We start from the raw sequence: 23,214 nt of genomic DNA, 5'->3' as shown, positions 1-23,214 counted from the left end.
ATACCTGCACCCATGTGATCCATTGATGTTAGCTTGTTGCACCCAGCTATGATGAATTGTTTTATATTTTATATTTATAACATAGATAAGTGTGTGCAAAATAAGACTTTTAACCCCCACTAAGTAAAACAGAAAATTACCTGAAAATATTCATGCAATACTGTAGCATATGAATTCTTCTTGAAAGCTCACATCAATGTGGGTGCAGTTGTTTGTCCCATTTTAACTTCAGGAGGCTGTTGTTCTGCTGCCAACAGGCAAAATATATTTATATTCATATGGGTCATAGACAACTGAGTGGGATTTATAAGGACAAGGATTTATGCGCTACAATTTCTATTTTTTTTTAAATTTTAATTGTATTTATTTGTTTGTTTGTTTGTTTGTTTATTTAACTTATATGCCGCCCACTATACCCAAAGGTCTCTGGGCGGCTTACAACAATTAAAATTCAATTAAAAGACAATAAAAGACAAAATGATTAAAATACAGTTAAAATTGCCATCAGTTACTTTAACTGAAATGATTTAACTGTGGTATCTGGAAGCTGTCATCCAGAAAATTAACTTTTTCCCATCAGTCTAGATAAACAAAGGCAAAGCATTGTTTTTAAAGTATGTGAAGAACAGCAGGCATGAAGGAGAAAGGGCACCTGCAGCAGACTACACAGAAAGTTACAAAAACAATGGTGAGAGGGCAGTGGATCATCAGCAGATCAGAGCAATGCATCTCTCTCTGTTGTCTCAGCTCCCCCACGCCCCCCTGGCCATTCCAAGTGCCCTGGCAATCCGAGTAGCAGGCAACTGAAATTCCAACCAGGGGTTTTCTTCTCTTCTCCCCACATGTAAAGGCCCAGGAACTCCCCATACCTGAGTTACTGCCATGGCAACACTGGAAGGAGGATGAGGGAAGGAGGTACTGTAAGTGGGAGGAGAAAGATCTCTTCCGCTCACTTCACACTATAGTTTATAGCAGTTGCAGAAAAAGCAGATGGGAGAGGGGGTTGGAAACTCACAAAGAGGGAGGAATGGGTTTTTTTTTTCTCCAGCTTAGACTGAAAACTGAACTGGAAAAGGATTTGAGGGAAGGGAGTGATTGAATGGCTTGTATTGTGTATGGCAGTCAATGTACAATGTCAGGCTTATTTCCAAGGCAGGGAATTATGAAGTCCAAGGACATTGCTAATCAAGACATTCAAGATGTTCTGATTTATTTGAGCTATTTGAATTTTTGGAATCTTTCTCCTAAATTTCATAAGAGTCTCTAGTTTCTAGCAGTATGTAAAATAGGGTGTTTATATACTGACTTGTTCCTGATAGAATTCAAGTCTGGAAATGCTGCAACCATGTCAAGATAGATTGTTCATACTGTTCTGGTTTATTATTTTTTTATTGTATGTGTTCTTCTTGTAAATAACCCAGATGAGTGCTTTGGTACTAATGGGAGTGGCATAGAAGTTAAAGTGATAAATAAGATGTAAATAAATTTAGGTTAGCGTTCCATACATATGGCAATCCAACATCTGTAGCAGGTGAAAAGTCTCAAGTTGTAAGGTGATCTTTTGTATTGTGGTGTAGCACGGTGAGCAGTCTTGTGGCGTCCAGATGTTTGGTAGTATAACATACAAAGGCTCTAGCCACCATGGCCACTGGCCAGGAATTGTGTGAACTGTAGTTGGTGTGATATAGTAGATAGAGTGATGGACTAGGACTCAGGAAGCCTGGGTTTGGATCTCTGCTCAGCCATGGAAGCTCAGTGGAGGTGTGGAAATAATGGTAAAACCACTCCTTAAATATCGGACTTACCTTAACAGCCCTTATGGGGTTGCTGTAAGTCAGTTCCCACTTGATAGCGCTAACTAACTTCATACATTGTCAGAAGATATAGCATTTTATCACTTTTTGTTTTTAAACTCTTGTAATTAAGCATTTAATGCAGTATTTCCCTGTTGAATATGATGGGCCATCTTTGCCGTATGTTTCCATAATAAAACAAATGGATGTACTTTACTGCTAAGTCATGCTGTTCTGCTTTGCTTAACTAGGACAGAGATTCTGATCCCAAAAGCAGAGAAGAACAGGGACAAGAAAGGGAGATTTGTTAGTTGTAAAGTTAGCTGACTTCAAAACACTGCAATTATCATAAAGGGTAATTAACTTTCCAAAGGACAAACTTAAATCTTTCCTCAGCCTTTCACTTGCCTACTAATTTAGGATGCCTTTGCTGTGTTCTTGGAGCATTAAAAGCTGCTGCGTCCAGAAAAGGGGTCAAGAAAACAACCAGCCGCTTGTGCAAAAGGGGGGAAATGCTCTTACAAAATAAGGTTGCCAGGTCTCTGGGCATCCATGGAAGGCTCAAGGAATTGTTGCGCTTCCTTCATTCTCTAGATGGAGAGAGCGCTCTCGGGCTGAAGAAAGAAATGAGAAGGTGATGAAGAAGGGAAAACTTTGGTTTTATTGTTAGGAGTGGCTTTCATGTCTAGCTACCCATCTCCTTGCTGCTTCCAACCAGCGGCTCAATGGTCAAATTGTTTGCTTTATGAGTGTTGTGTACATATTTTTTTTAAAAAAAGATAGTAATGGAAATCCACATTGTCCTATTATTTGTATTATTTGGAAGGAAGGAAGGAAGGAAGGAAGGAAGGAAGGAAGGAAGGAAGGAAGGAAGGAAGGAAGGAAGGAAGGAAGGAATACTTTATTACGGTCAAAGACCAGTAAAACCAAATTGATTTAAAATAGATGCATATAATTATAGTTTCGTAAAGTCAGTCAGGGTAATAAAATTCCATTAAAACATGATAAAACAACCCCTTCTTTCCAGTTAATAGCATCATATATCCTTAATGCAAGTAAAACCTCAGCCAGTGTTATATTAAATACATTATATTATCCATCTAAAATCACCTGCCCAAACATTTGATTACAAATAACCATTGCTGCAGCACAGAATTTGGCCACTTGTCTCGTAATATAAGGGGTATTGTCAGAGAGTAGCAACTGGACATAATCCTCCTCTGATCTCCCAGGATATTTACAGATAATAGGTGATAAAAGCTCCATACGAAGATCCCGATAGCAAGTACAGAAAACGAGAACATGACCAACTGATTCAACTTTATCAATATTACAAGGGCAGAGACAATCTGATGTAGGCCAACCTCGAAATCTTCTGTTATTTTGTATTATTTATATTATTTTGTAATTGGTACCTAAAGGTCTACTCCTTGTGACACCACAATCTCTATAAGGCAAGCGTAGAAAAACTACAGTAGTAGACATGAGGTTACCATATCACCCAAATTGCCATTTTCCCCTGGATTCTAGCCATGCTACTCAGTGACTGTTTAGGTCACTCTGGCCCACCTGATTTCCAGCTTTCTTTAATTTTTTTTAGTCTCTGTCTCATATAGAAATGGAGATGCAACAGAATATATCTACTCAGTTTTTTGTCCGATTGTTCTCTGAGAAAGGAGCATTTTTGTACACTGGATTTTAAAACTTCCCTCTTCCAGTTCCAGGACAAATGTAACAATTTGGGGAAAGTCTAATTCTATCTTATTTTCAGACAAATGAGGTTTGTTTCGCAGAGTTGCCCACAAACACAGAAGGCAATGAAGCTCTAAGAATAAATGGGAGGTGGAGTGCAACAAAATAAAAAATATGTTTGCAAAGCTCGGTCAAAATTTTTGATATCTTAGTATATGTTAGTATTTAAGGTACCATGAAGTCTGCAGTGTTTGCTGCAACAGACTTGGCATGGCAATATTGTGCAAAACCTTGGAAAAGTTACTTTCTTGGTCTATAATTTCCATGCTGATATAGTAGTTCAAGGAATTATAATCCAAAAGGAATTTAACCAAACTCAGATATTTCAAATCCTACTGGACTACCAGGGGTGGGGTGGAGAAATCAGGTTCCTTTTTATCTTCCACAGACATCTGGGAGTTTAGTTAGGCTTTAGCCCGAGGAAGTGAGATTCTGGGAAAAATTAGATGAGGGAAGATGGGAATTTATTGAGCTTATGCTTGCCATGAATCTTAGGCTTCTGAAAATAGGTTTCAGGTAGTTAAAACAAAATTGCCATATTCTTTAGAATGAACTAATTCTTTTACTTGTCTTGAGACTATGTTATGGCCCTTTGAATTTCTTACTCATGTTGGAAGAATCTTTTACAGAGTTGGCTGTATCTACTCTTTTCCTTGGCTATGATTGTTCTATTGCCTCCTAAAGAAATAAAGACTCTCCAGTTACTGTCTCCTCACCTCTGCATTCCTTTCCTTTCCTAATTACCTGTTCACTGCATTGTCTAGTTTGCCTCGGAAAAGCTTCCTGATCTTAGGAGCAAAACAGACCCATTCCATCCCTGTTTTTCTTCCTCATCCCCTATCCTCTCCAACATTCTGCAGCCCTTCAAGGATAATAATTACAGGCTATTATAGTATGACCAGTTCAGTTTCCCCAATTGGAATGGGCATATCATAACCCTCCTTAGCCATGTATTTGGTGGATAAGACACCTTGAGTAGCATTTTAGGACTCTTGTTTATTGAAGCTTCACACGTTTTCTCCAGTGAGCACCACTTGGTCCCATGCTTCATGCCCACTCTTTAGTATTTCAGATAAATAATCATTAGTTGAATGCCGTTGGTTCCATACCTTCTAGCAGGGTTGGAATCCTTCTATCAATAAAGGCCTCTCACATTATATCTGCCATGTTGATAAGCAATCAGAGGATGAGGGCCAGTATCTTCGTAGGTCTCACTCAGATATGCTCTTCTGTCCCAATAAGTATTGCCTAGATTTGGCTCGCTCTCAGGTAAGTATCATCCAGGTATAGCCTCTCATTTTGCTGTCTTGGGTACCAGTCAAAGCCCCCTGTCATTTAAACCACTCTCCATGGATTTTTTAAAAAACTTTACTTTCTGCAAAGGCAGCAGCATGCACACACAAACAGATCTCTTCCTTCTGGATAATGAATTAGGCACATTTGACATGCAGGGCAGTCAGTACACAACTCAACATCCTCTTGCCCAAGGGATGAGCCTTTCTGTTTTTCATCTGAAAAATCCCCACAGGATAAGCAAGCCTTTGGGATTAGTCTAGATTTAGCCTTGACTCCTTTAAGAGGATTGTTCTCCAAGATCATATTTGTTTACTTTATCTTTGTTAAAGAAAGAAGCTGTACCCATCTGTCTGTAACAGTCATGTCTAAAATAGTTCTGGATTATGTTGTTGCTCTTCAAAAAGGCTTTGAAAAGGGTCAAGTGACAGTGACTCAGTCTGTGCCTGGTGGTAAATCAGATTATCTGGGTTACTGTGAAGGAGACAGCATGCTGGTACATGTTCCAAACAAGAGCGGCTGAACAATCCACCCAACTTCAATCTGTAGTTTATCTTCTGTGATGATCAGATCCAACAGTCTGACTTGACTTTGTGCCAACTAAACAGACCAATAAACCAGCAACAAATTCTACACTATACCATCTGTATTCAGTTTAGTATTATTTTAATAATCATGATTCCATCCTATTGATCCTGTGCACTTTGCTGAGATATTTAGAATTCAGCAGAGCTGAAGGGGCAGTCCTCTGAACCACAGCAAACAATGTTAAATCCCTCACTAAACTACCAATCCCGGAATTCCTTAGGGTGGAGCCAAGACAGTTGAAAATGGCATCAACATATATCTTTGTTGAACAAATACACTCTCACTCATTTCTTTGACTTTGAAGGCGAGAGAGAAGAGCCAGATTCTCAGGTTCAACAACCATCTTAAGCAAATCAGGTACAGAGGGTCTGTGTTTTGTTCAGTGACACCTGCTGAAAACAGGAGCAATTGATGAGCATGCACTGATACACTGACTTAATTATGGTAAGGCAGAATTCTGAGTTACCACAATGTCCAAAGGTGCCTAGTGAAAACTGACATGTCACTGTGCCCAGCTGGGATGCATTTGAGTTACTAAAAAATTCAAATGTGGAATTGTGGTGAACTACAAAGATTTTTCCCAAGAGGGAGTCAATTTAAGTCTGTTGCTGAAAAAATAACTAACAATTTTGTGGATGTTCTTTTCTCATACCCTAGTAGCCTTTGGATGGTACTAGCAACTATTGTTAAGAACTGTCCTTATCCTTCCCCTAGAACTATTAAAACAGCCTTTCATGACCTTTTAATTTTCATGACCTGTAACTGTTAAACAGCCTTTCATACACTTTTAAGACCACCATCAGGCTGGTCCCTTTTCTATTTCTGTTAAATTCCACGTACCACCCCACCAAGTGTAAATAAATTCTTTTCTATGGAGGCTACACTCCATTCATCTGAGGGCATGGGCTACAATCCAGGATAATTTATGCCAAATAGGCTTTAAAGTGCCGCAAGATTTTTAATTGCTTTCAGAAAGAATATGCAATTTTATTCTCACTAAAAACTGCCTGCCTTAATAAAGGATTGGAAACAGCCAATAAGCAATGGGTTGTTTTCACAAAGGGAGTTGGTGTGAAGTAGGAAATTACAGGCTGTGTAAGCTTAACATCAGTTCTGTCTAAATATATGTATTTATTATAGGATTTATGCATCATTCTACATGAAATAATTTTCTTTAGTGGTATATAACAAAAGTTAAATACAAAAGAGTCCAGGAAAAGTCAATACATCAATGAAACTGTATTAGAATTTGAATTTCAGTCAGGAACTGTTGGTGTAAAAAGAAAGACTTGTGCAGATGCCAAAATCAAAATAAAGCAGGTGGATTGTAGTGTAGAAAGCGTAACTATATCCTGATTCTAGCTTCTTGTAGGAATCTCTTTGGCTATGGTACGAATGAGATTAATACAGGGCACACCACCTCAACAGAAATAAACTTACAATTTTATAGGTTTTACTCCAAACTATATAGTAAGCATAGAGAATCTTCTAAGCTGCAGTTACAAACATTATTTCCCACTTTGCTTTTTGGTGCATATTTGTTTATGGATTAAATTAGGGTAGTGGTTGTGAGTATGAATAATGGCAACTCTCCACGTCTGGATAGATTTCAGGCTTAATAGTAAAAGCCTTTTCATATGTCCTAATTTCAAAATTGTATCAAGTGTGTAATGGGTTGTGGGGTTTTTTTTTAATGGTTCCTTATCTTTGCTATGTAGTGTATTGCTGTGATTCCTAAATATGGCAGGGGCTATACCCAATGTGTGAACATTAGACATATGATTTGTATCCTACAGTATTCACAATTGTGCAGTGTACTTAACAAGTCCATGGATATCAACATGTGACTTTACTAAAAAAAATAATCATGTTTGGGCTATATTAAACCTTTTTTAGTAAAGGCTTCTATAACCTGTCTAACGGCTGGTACTGGAACTCATGATACATATCTTAAAACATGTGCTTTGTTCATATTTAGTCAGTGTTGTTTTTTGAAGGGAGAGTTGTTACTCATATTAATTTTGTATTGGATCATCCTCTTCAGTTCTGTCACCAGTTACATTCTTTTAAGTTATTTACCTGTAAGCATGGACAGTGAAAATGGATTATCCATGTCCTATTGTTTGTTCTTCTGTGCCATCAAGTTATGGTAACCCTATGAATGAGTGGCCTCCAAGATGTCTTATTCTCAACAGCTCTGCTCAGCCTCTACATACTCAAGGCTGTGACTTCCATGATGAAGTCAGTCTATCTCGTATTTGGTCTTCCTCTTTTTCTGCATTCATGTCTTTTCCCAGCATTACTGGCTTTTCCAGCAAATTTTGCCTTCTCTTTATGTGTTCAAAGTAGAACAGCATTAGATTCTTCATTTTTTGCCTCAATTGTTGTGGAATGTACCATTAATTCCCTGTAGAGATCGCCCCAGTTTCACCACCACCCCCCTTCTCACAGTGACTAGCATTTTATATATTAAATATCACTCTAGAAGCATTTAGGAAACAAGGTATCTTTACTTACAATTGCTGTCTATAGTTACAGTCAGAAGGATAAAACAATGAGGAAAAGTGAATATCAACCATGTGAGAGACAGACCCCCCACACACACTGGCCAGAAAATTGAATAGTCTATGCTAAAAAAACTACAGAAAATCAATGGCAGAGATTGTGTATTTGTGCATGGCAATAACAAGGGATGAGAGAAGCATACTTTTTCAACTTCTGCTTATCACAAAGATATTAAAGATGCAAGTGCCTTAAGAGAAGAGGAAGTTATATTTATTATTTGCTTATTCACTCAGACATTTCTATATCACTTTCAGACCTAAAAGTAATTTGTAAAACAAAACCGCTCTAAAGCAAACAAGATTAAAGCAAGAACAAACAAACGAACATTAGAGCACTACAGAATTACAGAACACTCTAAAACAGAACTGCTTATGGCTTTGAACTGTGGGGTGGCAGATTTAAAAAAAAATCTTTCTCATCTGATTCATGGCCAGGAGCAGCTACATCAAACTAACTTACGTCTTCGGATTTCCCTAGAGCACATAGCAGGGTGGTAGAAAAATGTTTGGCATGGATTGTAGCTTTTCATAATGGTGAGCAGAATCAGCCTTGAAAATTGCCACCCTGCCATTCAGTAAGAAATAGGCACATCTGCTTTCACAGGTTGAACACAGTTCTGATCATTAGGCGTTCAGATGTTGTTTGACTTCAGTTCCCAAAAGCCAGAGCCAGTATGGTGAGCTGTCAGGGTTGCTGAAGGACAAAACCCAAAGTGTTTGGAGGGCAAGTGGATGAGAATCTCTACACTTGAGTTTTACCTACGCAGGACGTTCAACATACTCCTGGTCAATCCTTGTAAAATGGGGCAAAAAAGAACCAGCAGGTGGCAGTAGTACATAGCCAGAAAAACCAGTTGGAGCATGTGAGATAAAAAGAGAGAATTTAAAATAACACATTCAACAAATTGTTCAGTAAGTAAGAAAGAAAAAACGGTGTGGTCCTTGCAACACTATTGAAAAGTGACGGTAGGTGATAGTTTTATTGGACTATTATATAAGTTTAATTAATTAAAATATCACAAATATAAGTTTGCTTTCTGCTGCACAGAGGTCTTCATAAGTCCGGGCACCACAGCACTGGGGGAGGTGCAGAAGAAGCACAAGAGTTCCCAGATCCATGGCTAGAGGTACAGTCCAGGTTTCTTTGTTGAAAGCAAGGTTCAAAAGGGAGTGGTGGTGTCAGAGGTATTGTTTTCTGATTTCACCTCCAGTGGTGTGGATTGGATTGTCTCTCCTGATTGTCGTTAGACAAAGGACTGCCTAGTCACTGAGCATTTCTGCATCTCAAAACACATAGTTCCTTCTCTGCCAGAAAACAGAGGGAAAGATAAACAGGACAAACTCCATATCAGAGGTGTTTGGGTAAGTGTTAGTTTATGCTACAGATTCAATGCCATGAATGGATGGAGAGAAAAGAAACAAAACAAAAGAAGCCTATTCAGTTTTTGGAGGCAACTGAAGTATTTTCATCCCTGAATTCCAGAATCCATGAGAAGAAAATATTAACCAAAATCATTCTTAGGACTTAATAATTAGTATTTTGTTTCTTCTGTACATCATCATTGCTTATTCAATGGGGATGCAGGCTGATTCACACAACCAGAATCCCACCTACACTCACCCCACTGTCCACAAATGCTGGTTCAGTGTCCTGCATTGGGGTGCAGGTATTCTACATGAATCCACTGACATTCACTATGAATTATTACCTGACAGATATAAAAAGGTTCCTTCAACAACTCTCTAGGGTCAGAGAGTGATGTCTTCCACATCACTTGTCCAACCTTCTTTAACTGGAGATGCCAGAGACGAAACTGGGACACTGAGGACCCAATTTTACATGGGACAGTAACTATTTTATTAGCAAACATATAGAAATACCAAGCATTGGCAGGGAGAAATAGTCATTGGCACTCATAGTACACAGTGAAGGGAGAGTAAACTTTACTTCCCCAGTTGCATTTTCAGGGGGCAAAAAGGTCAGTGGAAGCCTAGATGAGAACAAACTGATGGAGCATCTGAGTATTTGGTCTGATCCAGCATTCCTTTTCTTAATAGTCTTACATTATTTTATTCATATAAGCAGGAATGTGTCTTAAGAAAGTATTTAAAGCATGCAGGTTTTAGACAAGTATTTTTAAACAATTTAAAAATTAAACTTTGCTTATGGATGATCTGGGATACCTTCTTGATTAATTAAATTGTGGTTAACAGATTTGTCTTTCCAGATAGTTGACTATACCCTGACTTAATTAACTTGCTAAACATTGCAGCCCTATAAATACATACCTCTGTTCTGGTGTGCTTATTCCTAGGTGCATTGCCTAATATCTTGCCCTCAGCTCTGTTAATTAGTTTAAGTGGAGAAGTCTGTAATAAGGATGATCAAGTCCTAAGAACATTTTAAAAGAATAGTATGATATTTATGTACAAAATCTAACAAGGTACAAATATGCTTCTCGCATTCAATATATTTTAATGCAGATTTATGAATTATTCCAAACAAGTTCTACAAAATTGGTGGGGCAGGTAGTTAAAATAAAAGAGTCTTTCCAGTGTTGATACTCCCGTTGCAGAACACACACCCCTTCTCTTGGGTTCACACATTAATATGGTGAGGTGGGTTTGCGTGTCAGAGAAGCTGGGAGCAATGTCATCAGGAGGCTAAACTCCATTTCCAGTCTGGACCTTTATAGCATGATCAAAGCTGAGATACCAGACTAAGATGGATCAAGCCTCTTCAGGATTACAGGTCACTTTAGCAGAAGAGATTGGACAGGAGAGAAAAACCTATAAAAATAACCACCATTCAGGTCTATGCTCTAAATACAGATGCTGAAGAACAACAGATCAAAACCATTTATGGAAGTGTCCAGGAGGAAATTCTTCACATGCCAGAGCAAAATGTGCTGATAATCATAGGTGACTAGAATGCTAAAGTAGGGAAAAAAGTAAAACCAAATGTTGGAGAATTTGGCCTAGGAGTTACAAATGAAGCAAGAAAATGACTCATAGAATTCTGTGTAACCAACAATCTGTTTATTGCAAGAACATGTGTCAGACATCCCAACAGGTGACACCTTTTTGAAAAGAAATTCTTTGATGAGGAATCTGCTTTATTTGAAAATTAAATTAAAGCTGCTCTCAAATCACTTGGGGGGGAATTACCAGGAGTAGAGATGTTACTGATAGAACTGTTCCAACCTACAGAGACTGAATATGTCAAAGGAAAAGAGATGCTAAGGAGTACAGCAACTGTATGACTATTGCATTAATTTCCCATGCAAGCATAATGATGTTCAAGGTGTTGCAATGAAAGTGTTTTTGCCATATATATAGTGAGTAATGCTTGATGTTCAAACTGGATTTCAAAAAAGAAAGAGGCAGTAGATATATCACTAATGTATGTTAGCTACTGGAGTGGACCAAAGAATTTCAGAAGTAGATCAGTCTATGTTTCATAGACTGCAACAAAACTTTTGATTTCATGGATCATGAGAAGTAATGGATTGTTCTGAAATAAATGGCTGCGTTGTCTTGATGTGTAATTGTACTCTGGACATGAAGAAGAATGTGGAGCAACAAAATAGTGTCCCATAAGCAAAGGTGTCAAACAACTATATTTTATCTCCTTATCTGTTCATTGTGTACAAAGAACATATATAGAAAGCAGGATTAGATTCATTTGGAGGAGGAATGAAATTTGGTAGAAGAAACATCAAAAATTTAGGATATGCAGATGACACCGTAATACTGGCAGAAAGCAGCAATGACTTGAAATGACGTCTGATTAAGATGAAAGAAGAAAGTGCCAAAATTGTGATTACATAACTTTACTGATTAAGAAACTGAAATTATTAAACATTTTGTATACTTGGATTCAGTCATGTATGGTTGTGAAAGCTGGACGAGTGATGAGTGCCAATGGGGAAAAATCGGTTTCTTTATAATGTGGTGCTGTAGAAGAGCTTTACAGATACTGTGGACTGCCAGAAAGGCAAACAGGTAGATCCCTGATAATATCAAACCTGAACTCTCCGTAGAGGTAAAAATGATGAAACTGAGGCTGCTGTATTTGGACACATGATTAGAAGAGAAGACTTGCTGGAAAAGACAGTAATGCTAGGAAAAGTTAAAGGCAGCAGGAAAAGAGAAAGACCAAACATCAGATGGATTGACTCCATAAAGGAAGCCACAGCTATGAGTTTGCAATATTATGATCAAAGCTCTTAATATTAAGACATTTTGGAGGCCACTTATTCATAGGGTCTCATCTGAGAGGTGACTTGATGTCACATAACAACAGCAACTCTCTTTCCAAAGAGGCCTGCTTACCTGGTGCTTTCCTTGGAGTTGTTTGGGTACCTACAGAAAACCTTCAGCACCACCAGAAGGCCTCTTAAATATGTCTTAGCTTTAAACTTTTTAAATCTAAACATTTGTTTTTATGTGTTATTTGCATTTTTGTCATTGAATTTTAAATGGTTTTACATCTTGTTCTGAGTTTCTCTGAGACTTTTTGTTGTAGGACAGCTTGTTAAGTACAGCAAATACAAAGTTTTCGAGCAGCTAAGGAGTCTCTTGAAGTTTTAAGCATTAAAGCCTACTGTCGTTCCCATGAGATCATCTTAAGCCCTTTCCTTTTATAAATGGCAAATGTAAAGAAAAAGGAAACTTGGGAAGGAATAACAAAATTGTATTTTGTTTTCATTATGTTTTCATTCAGCGGGTGCATCCCAAGAGAAACAAAGATGGAGAGAGCCTTCCTTTGGTCCCACTTGCTGTTGCAGTCAAATCGTTAATTTTAATAATACTATGAAAAGGTTGAAAAAACATGACAAATGCATTAAAAGCTGACCAAAGTACTGACCACTGTGACGGGTGAAATTCTTTCTTAATAAGCTATAAGATGCACTGCTTTGCCACCGCTGAAGCATAAGGCCAGTTATAAGCAAGATCTAGTCTGGTTCTTGTTAGGATGCGAACATTGTAGGAAACCCCTTCCCTCCAATAACAGGAAGTTGTGCATCAAGGGGGGAGGGAAGGTTACTGATAGCACTGGAACAGCCCTCTATTACAGAGCAAGAAAATAAAAATCCTTAGCAGTCCTGCCACCTAACACCCCATGGCAGAAATGGTCAGTTATCTTGGACTTTCTGGATTGGGACTTTCCATGACAAGGGGTGGGGTGGGGGCGGGGAGTGGGATTATTACTATTTGATGCTTTTACATCTTGCCTTTCCTTTTTCTACGAAGTTAAAGGCTGATACGTATAGGGCTTTCTCCCTCCCCACTATGATGGTGATGATGATAGTGCCTGCAATGAATAATATTTAATTAAATTAGCTTTTTACCACCTTCACATCAGAAACGACTTTCAAGTAATGGTTGTTGTGGGTTTTTCGGGCTCTTTGGCCGTGTTCTGAAAGTTGTTCTTCCGAACGTTTCGCCAGTCTCTGTGGCCGGCATCTTCAGAGCCCGAAAAACCCACAACAATCATTAGAACCCGGCCATGAAACCCTTTGCAAAGACTTTCAAGTAATTTCTGTCAACCAAAGTATCATAATCACTGTTCCAGAGGGTAACTCAGGATGACTTTCTTTCCACCCTTTGAGACTGATGCCTCAGGATTAAGCCTGACACCAGGGCTGTTCAACATTTATATGAAGGGAACGGAAACAAATGCCCAGATCTGTTCTGATTTTAAGGAGGAGTGTCTAACTGTAAAGCTAGACAGAAGGCCTGTGAAATGTAAACACACTGAAAGTGATTTCAGATCAGACAGGACTTAGGATAGTTGGTTGTCTGACAGAGAAATCTTTTTTAAATTATTCTCTGTCATGCCTTTGGTAACTACTATTCTTCCTGCCATCTGGGGTTTTATTATTATTTATATACAGTTTTATTTGGTTTTATGAATTTATATTTTTTTAATGAGCATTGTACTGTGGTTTAATTATTATGCTCTATGCCATTTTGGATGCTTTTCTGGCAGAAATGTAGTTACACATATTGCAAAGATCACTGAAATAAATGAAACCCATTAGAAGCCATTTATCTCATAATGACCCAATGAATCAAACTACACTTCAATCTATTATTTATTTATACATATTTTTTATCCAGAGCCTCCTCTTAGAGAAGGCAATACCTCTATGGATGTTTCTTTTAGCTGGAGCCTTGCCTATTTTTAAACTCCCCCTAACTCAAGTGGAAAATTAGTATTTCTTCAGAAATTGCAGCAGAGGGGAAAAACATTAGAGAGAGCAAACTGTTCTAGGAATGACACAACTATAACGAAGTTGGATTTCTGCTGGGCCTGCAATAGTAAAATAGATCCACAACCTGTATATTTATTTCCATATGAATACTGATTCTAGAGGTGCTCTTGACAGAAAAATTCAAGAAATTACAATGGGACTAACTGTTCAAAATCTGGCGTTCTCTGTATTCCAACAGTTTTAGAAGTACATTGCAGGGGCTGTATTTCACACTAGGAATGATGGATAATTTGGAGCCAAAGTACATGGAAATTAAATAGCCTCATATGAACATAAGAAAAACCACAGTGATTTCAGCTAAAGGCTTATCGAGTCCACTGTTGCCATATTACCCAGTTGGCTGGGTTCCCCACCACATTTTAGACATTCTGTTTGCTGCTCATTTAGCTGGTCTCTAGCTCTTACTGAAGCAAAGATATGAGGCAAAACATTCCATCACTGTTTGGGCCAACTGTATTGCAAGAAGCAAGCTGTTCAGTTCCACAGCTTACTTGAAATGTACCCATCAGCAGGATTGGGCTGATAAGTGAAGCAGCCTCTTCCACTGCCAGAAGTTGGGGGCAGCAATGGCAACCACTCTGCTATTCCTCCTGAGCCCTCTTCAAGAAGATTTCAAGGCCAGGGGAAGACGTGATACCAGCAATCCTTTTTCTGCAAGTTCAGGAATTTCAGAAAGCTGATAGATGTTAAAACAAATACTGCAGCTGCACTGTCCCTAAGAAATATGCTATTGAGATAACCTTCTTGTCCTGTTTTGACTCCGGTACCATTTATGATTACTGTTATGCTGCTGCTGCTAACAAATGTGAGGACAGGTGCCGCAAAGGTATGCACTGATGGGTTGACGTCCTGTATAGTCCTATAATCATGACAAATTTTACTCTCCTTTCATATTTTGTGAATATCTTTCTTGCTGATGATATGTCCTCTGGAACACTGAAGAAGAGTTTGTCCTTGGTTTTAGTTTATCTATATTAAGTATACTTGAAGTCAACAGTATCCAGACAGCATTTCCACTACATAATGCTCCCTGGCTTATGTTATCTAGGCAGGGTTATTACATATGAGCAAATCACATCCTGCCATTTACCCAGGAATGGTATTCCAAAACTCTTTATGTTAATAGAAAGTATATTCAATCAGCAAAAAAGAAAGCAAATGACTTTAATCTTAGGATGTCTATTATTTGAAAATATTTTAAGGGATGTTCACTTCCCAACTGAAAATATATATCTGCTAACGTCAAACCAGTTTTGAGTTGTTCATGTAATTGCAATTAACAAAATAAACAATGTATTTTAAAAGCCAGCTAGACTGCTAATTGTTGTACATTTGCATAGCAACATCTATGTTGTTCACAATAGTTTCACAATTTGTGTCTTGTTAGTCTAATAGAAACTCCCATAAATAATATTAGCTCTGGCTGAAACAAGGTCTCCTGTGTCTTAGAGACTCTGAAGCCAAATTTCTGCCACTCTGTCCTTTTGAAACATTATACGTATATGAAATTGAATCAAGAGTGTTTGCTAAGTGACTTGAATTACAGCTGTACCGACTGATTCCTGCACGTTACTCTCTTTTTACTGATGCTAATGTTAGGCAGAGGGTATCCTGGAAGCAGCATGGCAGATGTTTGAACAAATCTTCTTCATCAGAATAAACATTCACATGGGAAGACATGAAGCCCTGTACATTATTAACAGTGAGCTATAGAGGCACCCATCAAGGAAGGGCCAAGACCCAAGGAGAGGGTTTCTGAATAAAACTAGCACATAATAAAACATGGCATCTCCCAATTTGAAGAGACCGTTGTCCAGCAGGCCGAGGCAAAGAGGCAGTACAGAAAGCAGCAAAATCAGGTAGCAGACAGGGGACAGATTGTACTTGTCTTCAGTGTGGAAGGGATTGTCACTCTCGAATTGGCCTTCTCAGCCACACTAGACACTGTTACAAGCCCCCCATACAGAGCACATAGTCTGTCAAGACTGAAGGATGCCTAAGAAAATAGAGTATTTTAGCATTGCAAGGCCTAAAGCCAAAATATGGGTGTTATCAAACAGTAAGAAAGATATGTGCCTAATTGCACTGGAAAGGGCTGATTAACACAGGTATGCAGCTTGGAGATGCTCCTACATTCATCTCTGAGTCTCAATGCCCAGATTTCAGTGGTGGCCGGGACTACTTTTGCACAATTAAAGGTAGTGCCTCTAGCTGTGCCCATTCCTGGAGAAGTCTGATCTGGCCATGGTGGCAAATGCCTTAGTTACAACCCAGCTAGATTACTGTGATGTGCTCTATGTGAGGCTGCCTCTGGAATGTGCTCCAAAACCAGTGGGTCCAAATGTGGCAGCCAGGTTGCTAACTGGGGCTGGTCACAGGGATCACGTAACCCCTCTGTTACCATAGCTCCACTGGCTGCTGATCCATTTCCAAGCACAATTCAAAGTACTGGTCCTAACCTATAAAGGCTATGGTCCAAGCTATCTCAAGGGCCATGTCTCCCATTATGAACCTGTCTGGGGGTTAAGATCATCAGAGGAGGCCTTTCTTTTAACACAAGAGAGGGACTTCTCTGTTGCTGCTCCCAAACACTGGAACTCCCTCCCACAGGAGGCCACACTGGCCTCATCTTTGTTGTTCTTCTTCAAGCAGGCAAAGACCTTTCTCTTCAAGCAAGCTTTCTCGTAAAACAAATTCTTGTCTTACTTGATTGAATGTATTTTAATGTTGCTTCTGTTTACCATTTTTTACTGTGGAATTTGTTGAATCCTTTTCATGATTTGTATAGTTGTACTTTTTAGCTTTAATTGTTGTTTTTGAATTAAGTAAGCCACTTTGGGTCCTTTTTAAGGAGAAAAGCAGGGTGGAAATTTTGAAATAAAATAAAGAAATAAAGCAACCCTTCCATCCAGGGAATTGGTATAGCCCACCCACCGAGAGTAATAGCATCAGAAAGGTCCAGGTTGTGTATGGACTGAGGTCAGGCTGGAGCACTATTCCCTATATGTCATGCGATCACTGGGAAATAGCTCACATGGCACCGCAATGCAAACTGTCCAAAATATGCATTATGTATCTGTGTGATCACATCCTAAAACCAGCAGTAAAATAGAAGTGTGCTGAAATCTAAAAGCACCAAAACTGTTCTTAAAATATCTGAAAGAAGAAAAAGGATTTTCTCAAGTGCCCAAGAGACTATAATTTAGTTCAGATAGTAAGAAAGGATGATTTCTGACCACACCAGACATCATGTGGAGCAACGTCATAGAGCATGATTCCTCCCACTGTGAAATATCATTAACTCTAGTCCAACAATGAATAAGCACAACAAAACCAAACAGTTTATCTGAGGGACTGTATTTCTCCATAGAGGCTTCACTGGATTTTAAGATCTTCATGGGTGAACTTTATTCAGTCCCATCAGCTTTACAGGCACACTTCACGTGAATACAAGAGAGAGGCTTTTCAGTGGTTGCTCTCTGTCAGTGGGACTCCCTTCCATGGGAAACCAGGGTGGCCCCCTCTCTGATGTCCTTCTGCTGGCAGGCAAAGACCCTTTTATTTAGGTAGTCTTTTACTGGGAAATTATCTTTGTTTTCTTTTGAAGTGTAGCTTTGCAGAGTTTTCAAGAGATTTTATTCAGTACTTTTAATGATCAATATGTTTAATTTTTAAAAAAACATTGCAACTTGTTATATTCTAATTGTTCTATTATTTGTGTTTAACAATTCTTTGTAAGAAGGCCTTGGCTTCTTCTTGAAAGGCAGGATATAATTTAAATAAATCAATAAATCAATCAATAAATCAATCAATAAATCAATAAATAAGCAAACAAGCAAGCAAGCAAGCAGGTAAGCAGTTCAAATGTCAATGGTGCTAATAAACATTCTGCCTCTCTGGAAGTGCCACCATTCTGGCCTGAAACCAAAATAAAAGCTTTGGTGTAGCTATGGTCTGCTTACAGAAAGTTGCCTTGCCTTTGTATGTGATGGATCCAATAGAAAGGCCTCAACTGTTGTCTGATTTCTCACAGTACCTAAACAACCCAAGAAGTTGCCTGTCACAAGGTGTGGTGAGTGTTAATTGCTGTCGGTTGAAAAGAGGGTTGGATTTAAAAAAAACATGGAGGAAAGAGCTTTCAATAACTCCAAGTCATAGTTGCTTTGTGCTGCATCGAGGTCCAGCATGCAGAGGAGAGCTATCACTACTGATTTTTCTCCTGTGTGTTGGCTTCTCAAGAGGCATCTGGTTGAGGACAGGGGAAAGCAGGATACTGGACTAGATAAGCCTTTGATTAGTTAAGCAGGTTTCTCATCGTTTTTCTCCCCTTTATTTCTTTCTCTCTGCGTCTTTCAGTTTCTAAGCTGTAGCAGAAACGTTACGTGTTGTTGTCTTTCCTAGAATGCTGACTCTGCTGATGGCAGTAAATAATTAATAAGAAACAATTATGCTGTCGCCCATGACAGTAGACCAACCTTGCTGCCCTCCATCCTGTTTGGTATCCATTTGGGGACTGCAGCTGCAAACCTTTCTTTTCTAAATGTTGACATTCTCTTTCCCTTTTAAAAATTAACATGCACTAATTTATATTTGCATTATGACAGGATTATGGTCTAGTGCAGATGTAAAGATGTTTTTAATTTTTTTTTCAACTACTGACCTAACACCTCCAGTAACATTAGATGCAAATAAATTTTTGACATGCTCTTAGATTTTTTTTTAAATAGACTCCATCCATACTACATAGTTAAAGCAGCTACATATAGCTTTTATTGCTATGTCCCCATCTTAAGGAATCCTGGGATTTGTAGTTGAGGGGGACATGAGGTACTCTGAATTCTCTACTACAGTTCAGGTGAGTGCACTAGCAGTCTCTCTCTAGCAGAACATTCCAAGTACCTCACCAAATGACAAATCCAAGGATTACATAGGATGGAACCATGATAGTTTATGTCCTGTGACACCACTTTAAGTGTGCAGTGCAGATGCACACATATTCTTTAGATAGCAGGTAAAGTCTTATCTAACATCATCAAATCTAAAAATTGTTATAGCTTTTTGAACACTTGATTTAAGGTGCATATTGATTTACTATATGTGGGTCTATCTTTCACTTTATTATCACTTGGTGTTACATCAATGTCTATAGCACTGATTTAAATTTACCACTAATCCTATCACCGTGTTTTCTACATCTGGATTTAGGGGTATAAGTACAACAATCAGAATACTTATTTATACTCACTGGCATTAAATCCATCAGCACAGATTTCAGCTGTAAATTGCTGTAAATTAAGAATTCAGCATAGACATTTTCTCTCAAACACCACTTGCATGGCTCAGCACATGACAGCAAATGCCTCTGCTGACTTCTTAACTTTGGATAATGCACAGCAGAAATTTCTGCCAATAGATCTTACACAGGCATAATTTTCCAACTGGACTCCAGTCATCAAATTCAGGAAGTGAAATATTTATATTTTCAGTTAGAGGAATGTTCCTAGAAAGTTTACTTCTGACATATACACTTTTATGAGATAACTCCCATGGTTCAGTGCAAAAACTATACCAGAATGTTAAATAATAAAATGACTGTATTAATAATAATATTGCCAATGACAAAGGAAATGGAAAACCACCAGATATAGCTCTGTCTGGTATGTATGTGAATAGGCATTCCCTCTCATAAAGGAAGGGTTGGAGCCTGAGCTGGCTGAGAGGAGAAGTCCCTGATCTTGATAAAGGTCTTCATTACACACTCTCTGTGAGGTTAACTGGGTCATAGCTATGTTGTGGAACACATGTCTCATCCAAAAGACCCTTGGGTTCATTTCTGGTATCTCAGGTTATAGGACTGGGGAATTTTCTTGTCTGAAACCCTGGAGCTCCATTGCTATGAAGTGAGCTGGGACAGGGGACTGAATCTGGATAAAATAATTTCATATGTTCTTCCTCCTGACCCGATACTGGGTCTCCTTATTTTCTAGGGAACTGGTTTGTGCAAGGATAGCAGGGCATATGGCATAGAGATGCCCACCATTTCTCTTTGGTTGACAGTTTTCTTCTGGCAGCCTTCACAGTTGTATCTGGGCTCACACCCCAGCCTGGGCAAGCAGAATGGGGCTTGACATGCAGGAGCGCAGGACTTCACCCATTAGACTGAGGGGAAGAAGACTTCACTCTGGTCAGTCTCCGTAATCTAAATGAGACTCCCCAATGCTTTTCAGCTCAGTTTTCCTTTGGACTTCCACACTCAGCCCTCCTATTACTACGAAGTAATTTGTAGGCTTGGCCCGAAGGAATTAAATTAGGGGGCAGCATAAGAAAATGTGTGGGGGATTCTTTGGCCCATTTCTGTACATGTTGCTGCATTCTTTTTATGTCACAGCTTAATACAATCAAGATGTGACAGTTCTGCAAATAAGACTGGATTCAATTTAGGAAGATAGGACAGGCTCAATGTTTGGATTTGGTTCCTACATTTGCTGCACCTACATTATTTCTGCCAATAACCAATAAATCTATCACTGTCACTCTCACCTTTCCAAAAAAAATCTGTGTGTGGTGTCCATTATTTGCAGATTAGGACAATTTTAGTCCACGTACACCAGCTGAGCCTGCAATCACTGCCTTCAACCGTGTGTAATTTCCCCCCACTCTGCCTGTTGTAAGTGTTGGGTTAAAATATGACTGGAATTCAGGCCCCAGATCTCCATCTCAGTTCCTGGGAAATTCTCTCCGAACTCACTAGAGGCAAAATGATAACCCAATTTGGAAAAAGTTCTCACTTACGAAAAATAAAAAATAGCACTTCTACATTGCTCCCAGCGAGTTTCTTTTTATCCTAGGTTTGATCTTTGATGTTTCTGTGGCACCCAACAGCCATTTCACCTGCTTTTTCTGTCCTTTGAAAGTAACTGCATACAACAGCTGGGAAAAAGAGCTGAGTTTACAGAGATCGCATTACCAGCAAATCTGTCTGCCCACCGGGAATTGCAGTCTGTGTGTGATACAAACGAAATTGGAACGTGCTTTGCAAATCATATAGCTTCAGAGAGGTCAAATAGACAAGAACATCAAAAAAAGGAGAGAAAAGAGGCTTATGGGGACTGCTTGACCAAATCAAGCAACTGAGCAGAGCCCTGCTTTCAAAGAGCAACTAGAACTGGAATGGGTGAGATTATCTGTTAATTCTGGGTGTTGGTATGAGGAGGGTGCCATATTTAAGTACTACATCAGAGATCACCACAGTAGTAATACTATCTAGCATTCATCAAAATCACTTTTGACAGGTGCGCCACCCTGATGAGGCGGGACAAAGGGTCAAGAATTGACCCAGGGCTCTCCTCCTGGGTGGGTGGGGCTTTAGGGTGACATAAGGGGATTGGTGAGGCAGCCTTGGGCCTATAGGACAGGTTGATAGATGCCAGGGTCCCCCATGACCAGAGCACAGCCTCAGGATTGTCCCCCAATGTGACGTGTCACCCCCATAGCCCTGTAGGCCAATGGGGAGAGGTTGGAGGGGTTTGGCTAGGAAAGGGGTGCCCTTAGGCCACCTGGTGCTGAAACACTACAGCGGTAGTTTTGGGGGCCTTCTGCACATGCTTGCTGCTCTTTGCAGAGACCGGCGTGGCTTGGAAAAGATGGAGGACAAGGAAAACCAGCTCACCGGGACAAGCCAAAAGGTGCTTGCACCCCCAAGGTTACTACCAGGGGTTGGTGGGTTTTTCCAAGCCTTTGCGCCCCTTAGGACCCCTTGCAAGTCTCAGGGGGATGCTGCCTGAAGACCCAGAAAATCTGAGAAGAAAATGCAGGTCTGCAGAAGATATATTTGTATTTACCCCAAAGCAGAAGCCGAAAAGCACAAGAAAGCCGGCCTGCACCCTGATGTGGGGTGATGAGAAGGAGGATGGGCTTGAGTGTGATTCTAAGCAATGGTCAAAAAGAGCTTTACAGAAGACAACCAGTGATGCCCTGAAATCAGCAGAAGACGTGGATGGCTGTGTGCTGGTGAAACCGGGCTTCGCGGGGGATGCCGATGGCCCTGAGGATCAGATGGTGGAAGAGGTTTCAGATGAAGGCTTTGAGAGTGATGCAGAGCATAAAGTCAGCCAGGTAAGCACATTTTCTAAAAGCTATAGTTGTTAGGGGTTTTAAGGTGTAAAAAAAACCTTGCTAAAGGGTTGTTTCATTCTCACCCACAGGGGAAGGCTTGGAATGATGAGGATTATGAACTTGAGTGCGATTGTGGACATGGGCCAAACAGAACTGACCTGAAATAAGCAGACAATGTTGTTTCATTCTCACCCACCAGAGAAGGCCTTTGTACGTCTATACAAATATCATAGAGACCACTCTGTACCTCTGTTAGCTGTATCTCTGTCAGGGGAGAAATCTACGAATGTGTTACAGTTACCTATGACAAGCCACATTACATATTGATGAGTAAGAACTGCATGAACACGATCACCATTGAAATAAAGATGGATCAGAACCAAGACGTGCCATTCACTTTGGGGAAAGTTGTTGTGAAGTTGCATATTTGCCCCAGAAAAGGTTGTGCATAGGAAGAGAAAAGAACGTTATATTTGTTGTGTTAAAAGACTATGGATATGTCAATGTTTATAGGGCTTACTATAATGCACAGACAGTTCATGGCCTCCCTGAATTTCACCACACTGTAAACATGGACAGGGCAGGGCTGGGTGGCAAGAGTGTGAGAACAGCACTCCACCACTCAGTTGTGAGTCTGGCACTTTGTGTTTAACCAGGAGGGCAGCACATCACTTCAGAGGCCAGTCCTGAGCCTTGCTCTGGTCACAGGGGACCCCAGTGTCTATAAACCCCTTGTCACATTCCCAGGGGGTTTCACAGGCAAAAGTGCAAAATACCAGTCCAATATCAGAAGTCCAGAAGATGCAATGCAGATACCAAAATGCCAAA

At 39.6% G+C, this 23,214-nt stretch overlaps 2 long non-coding RNA genes across 2 annotated transcripts; both read left to right on the top strand.

The window, feature by feature from the left end:
- The first annotated feature begins 8,869 nt into the window (after positions 1-8,869).
- LOC144588188 (uncharacterized) lies at positions 8,870-12,857 on the top strand. Its single transcript, XR_013543584.1, has 3 exons — positions 8,870-8,956; positions 9,039-9,117; positions 12,717-12,857. It is a non-coding gene; the product is annotated as an uncharacterized LOC144588188 (long non-coding RNA).
- A 9,327-nt stretch (positions 12,858-22,184) lies between these two features.
- Positions 22,185-22,769, top strand: LOC140702726 (uncharacterized). The gene is made up of 2 exons (XR_012081966.2): positions 22,185-22,386; positions 22,476-22,769. It is a non-coding gene; the product is annotated as an uncharacterized LOC140702726 (long non-coding RNA).
- The last annotated feature ends 445 nt before the right edge of the window (positions 22,770-23,214 follow it).

This window comes from Pogona vitticeps, chromosome 1, assembly GCF_051106095.1.
Source record: "Pogona vitticeps strain Pit_001003342236 chromosome 1, PviZW2.1, whole genome shotgun sequence".
In the NCBI taxonomy this organism is placed as follows: Eukaryota; Metazoa; Chordata; class Lepidosauria; order Squamata; family Agamidae; genus Pogona; species Pogona vitticeps.
Note: the sequence above shows the minus strand (reverse complement) of the source record. Positions and strands in the feature narration are given on the sequence as shown.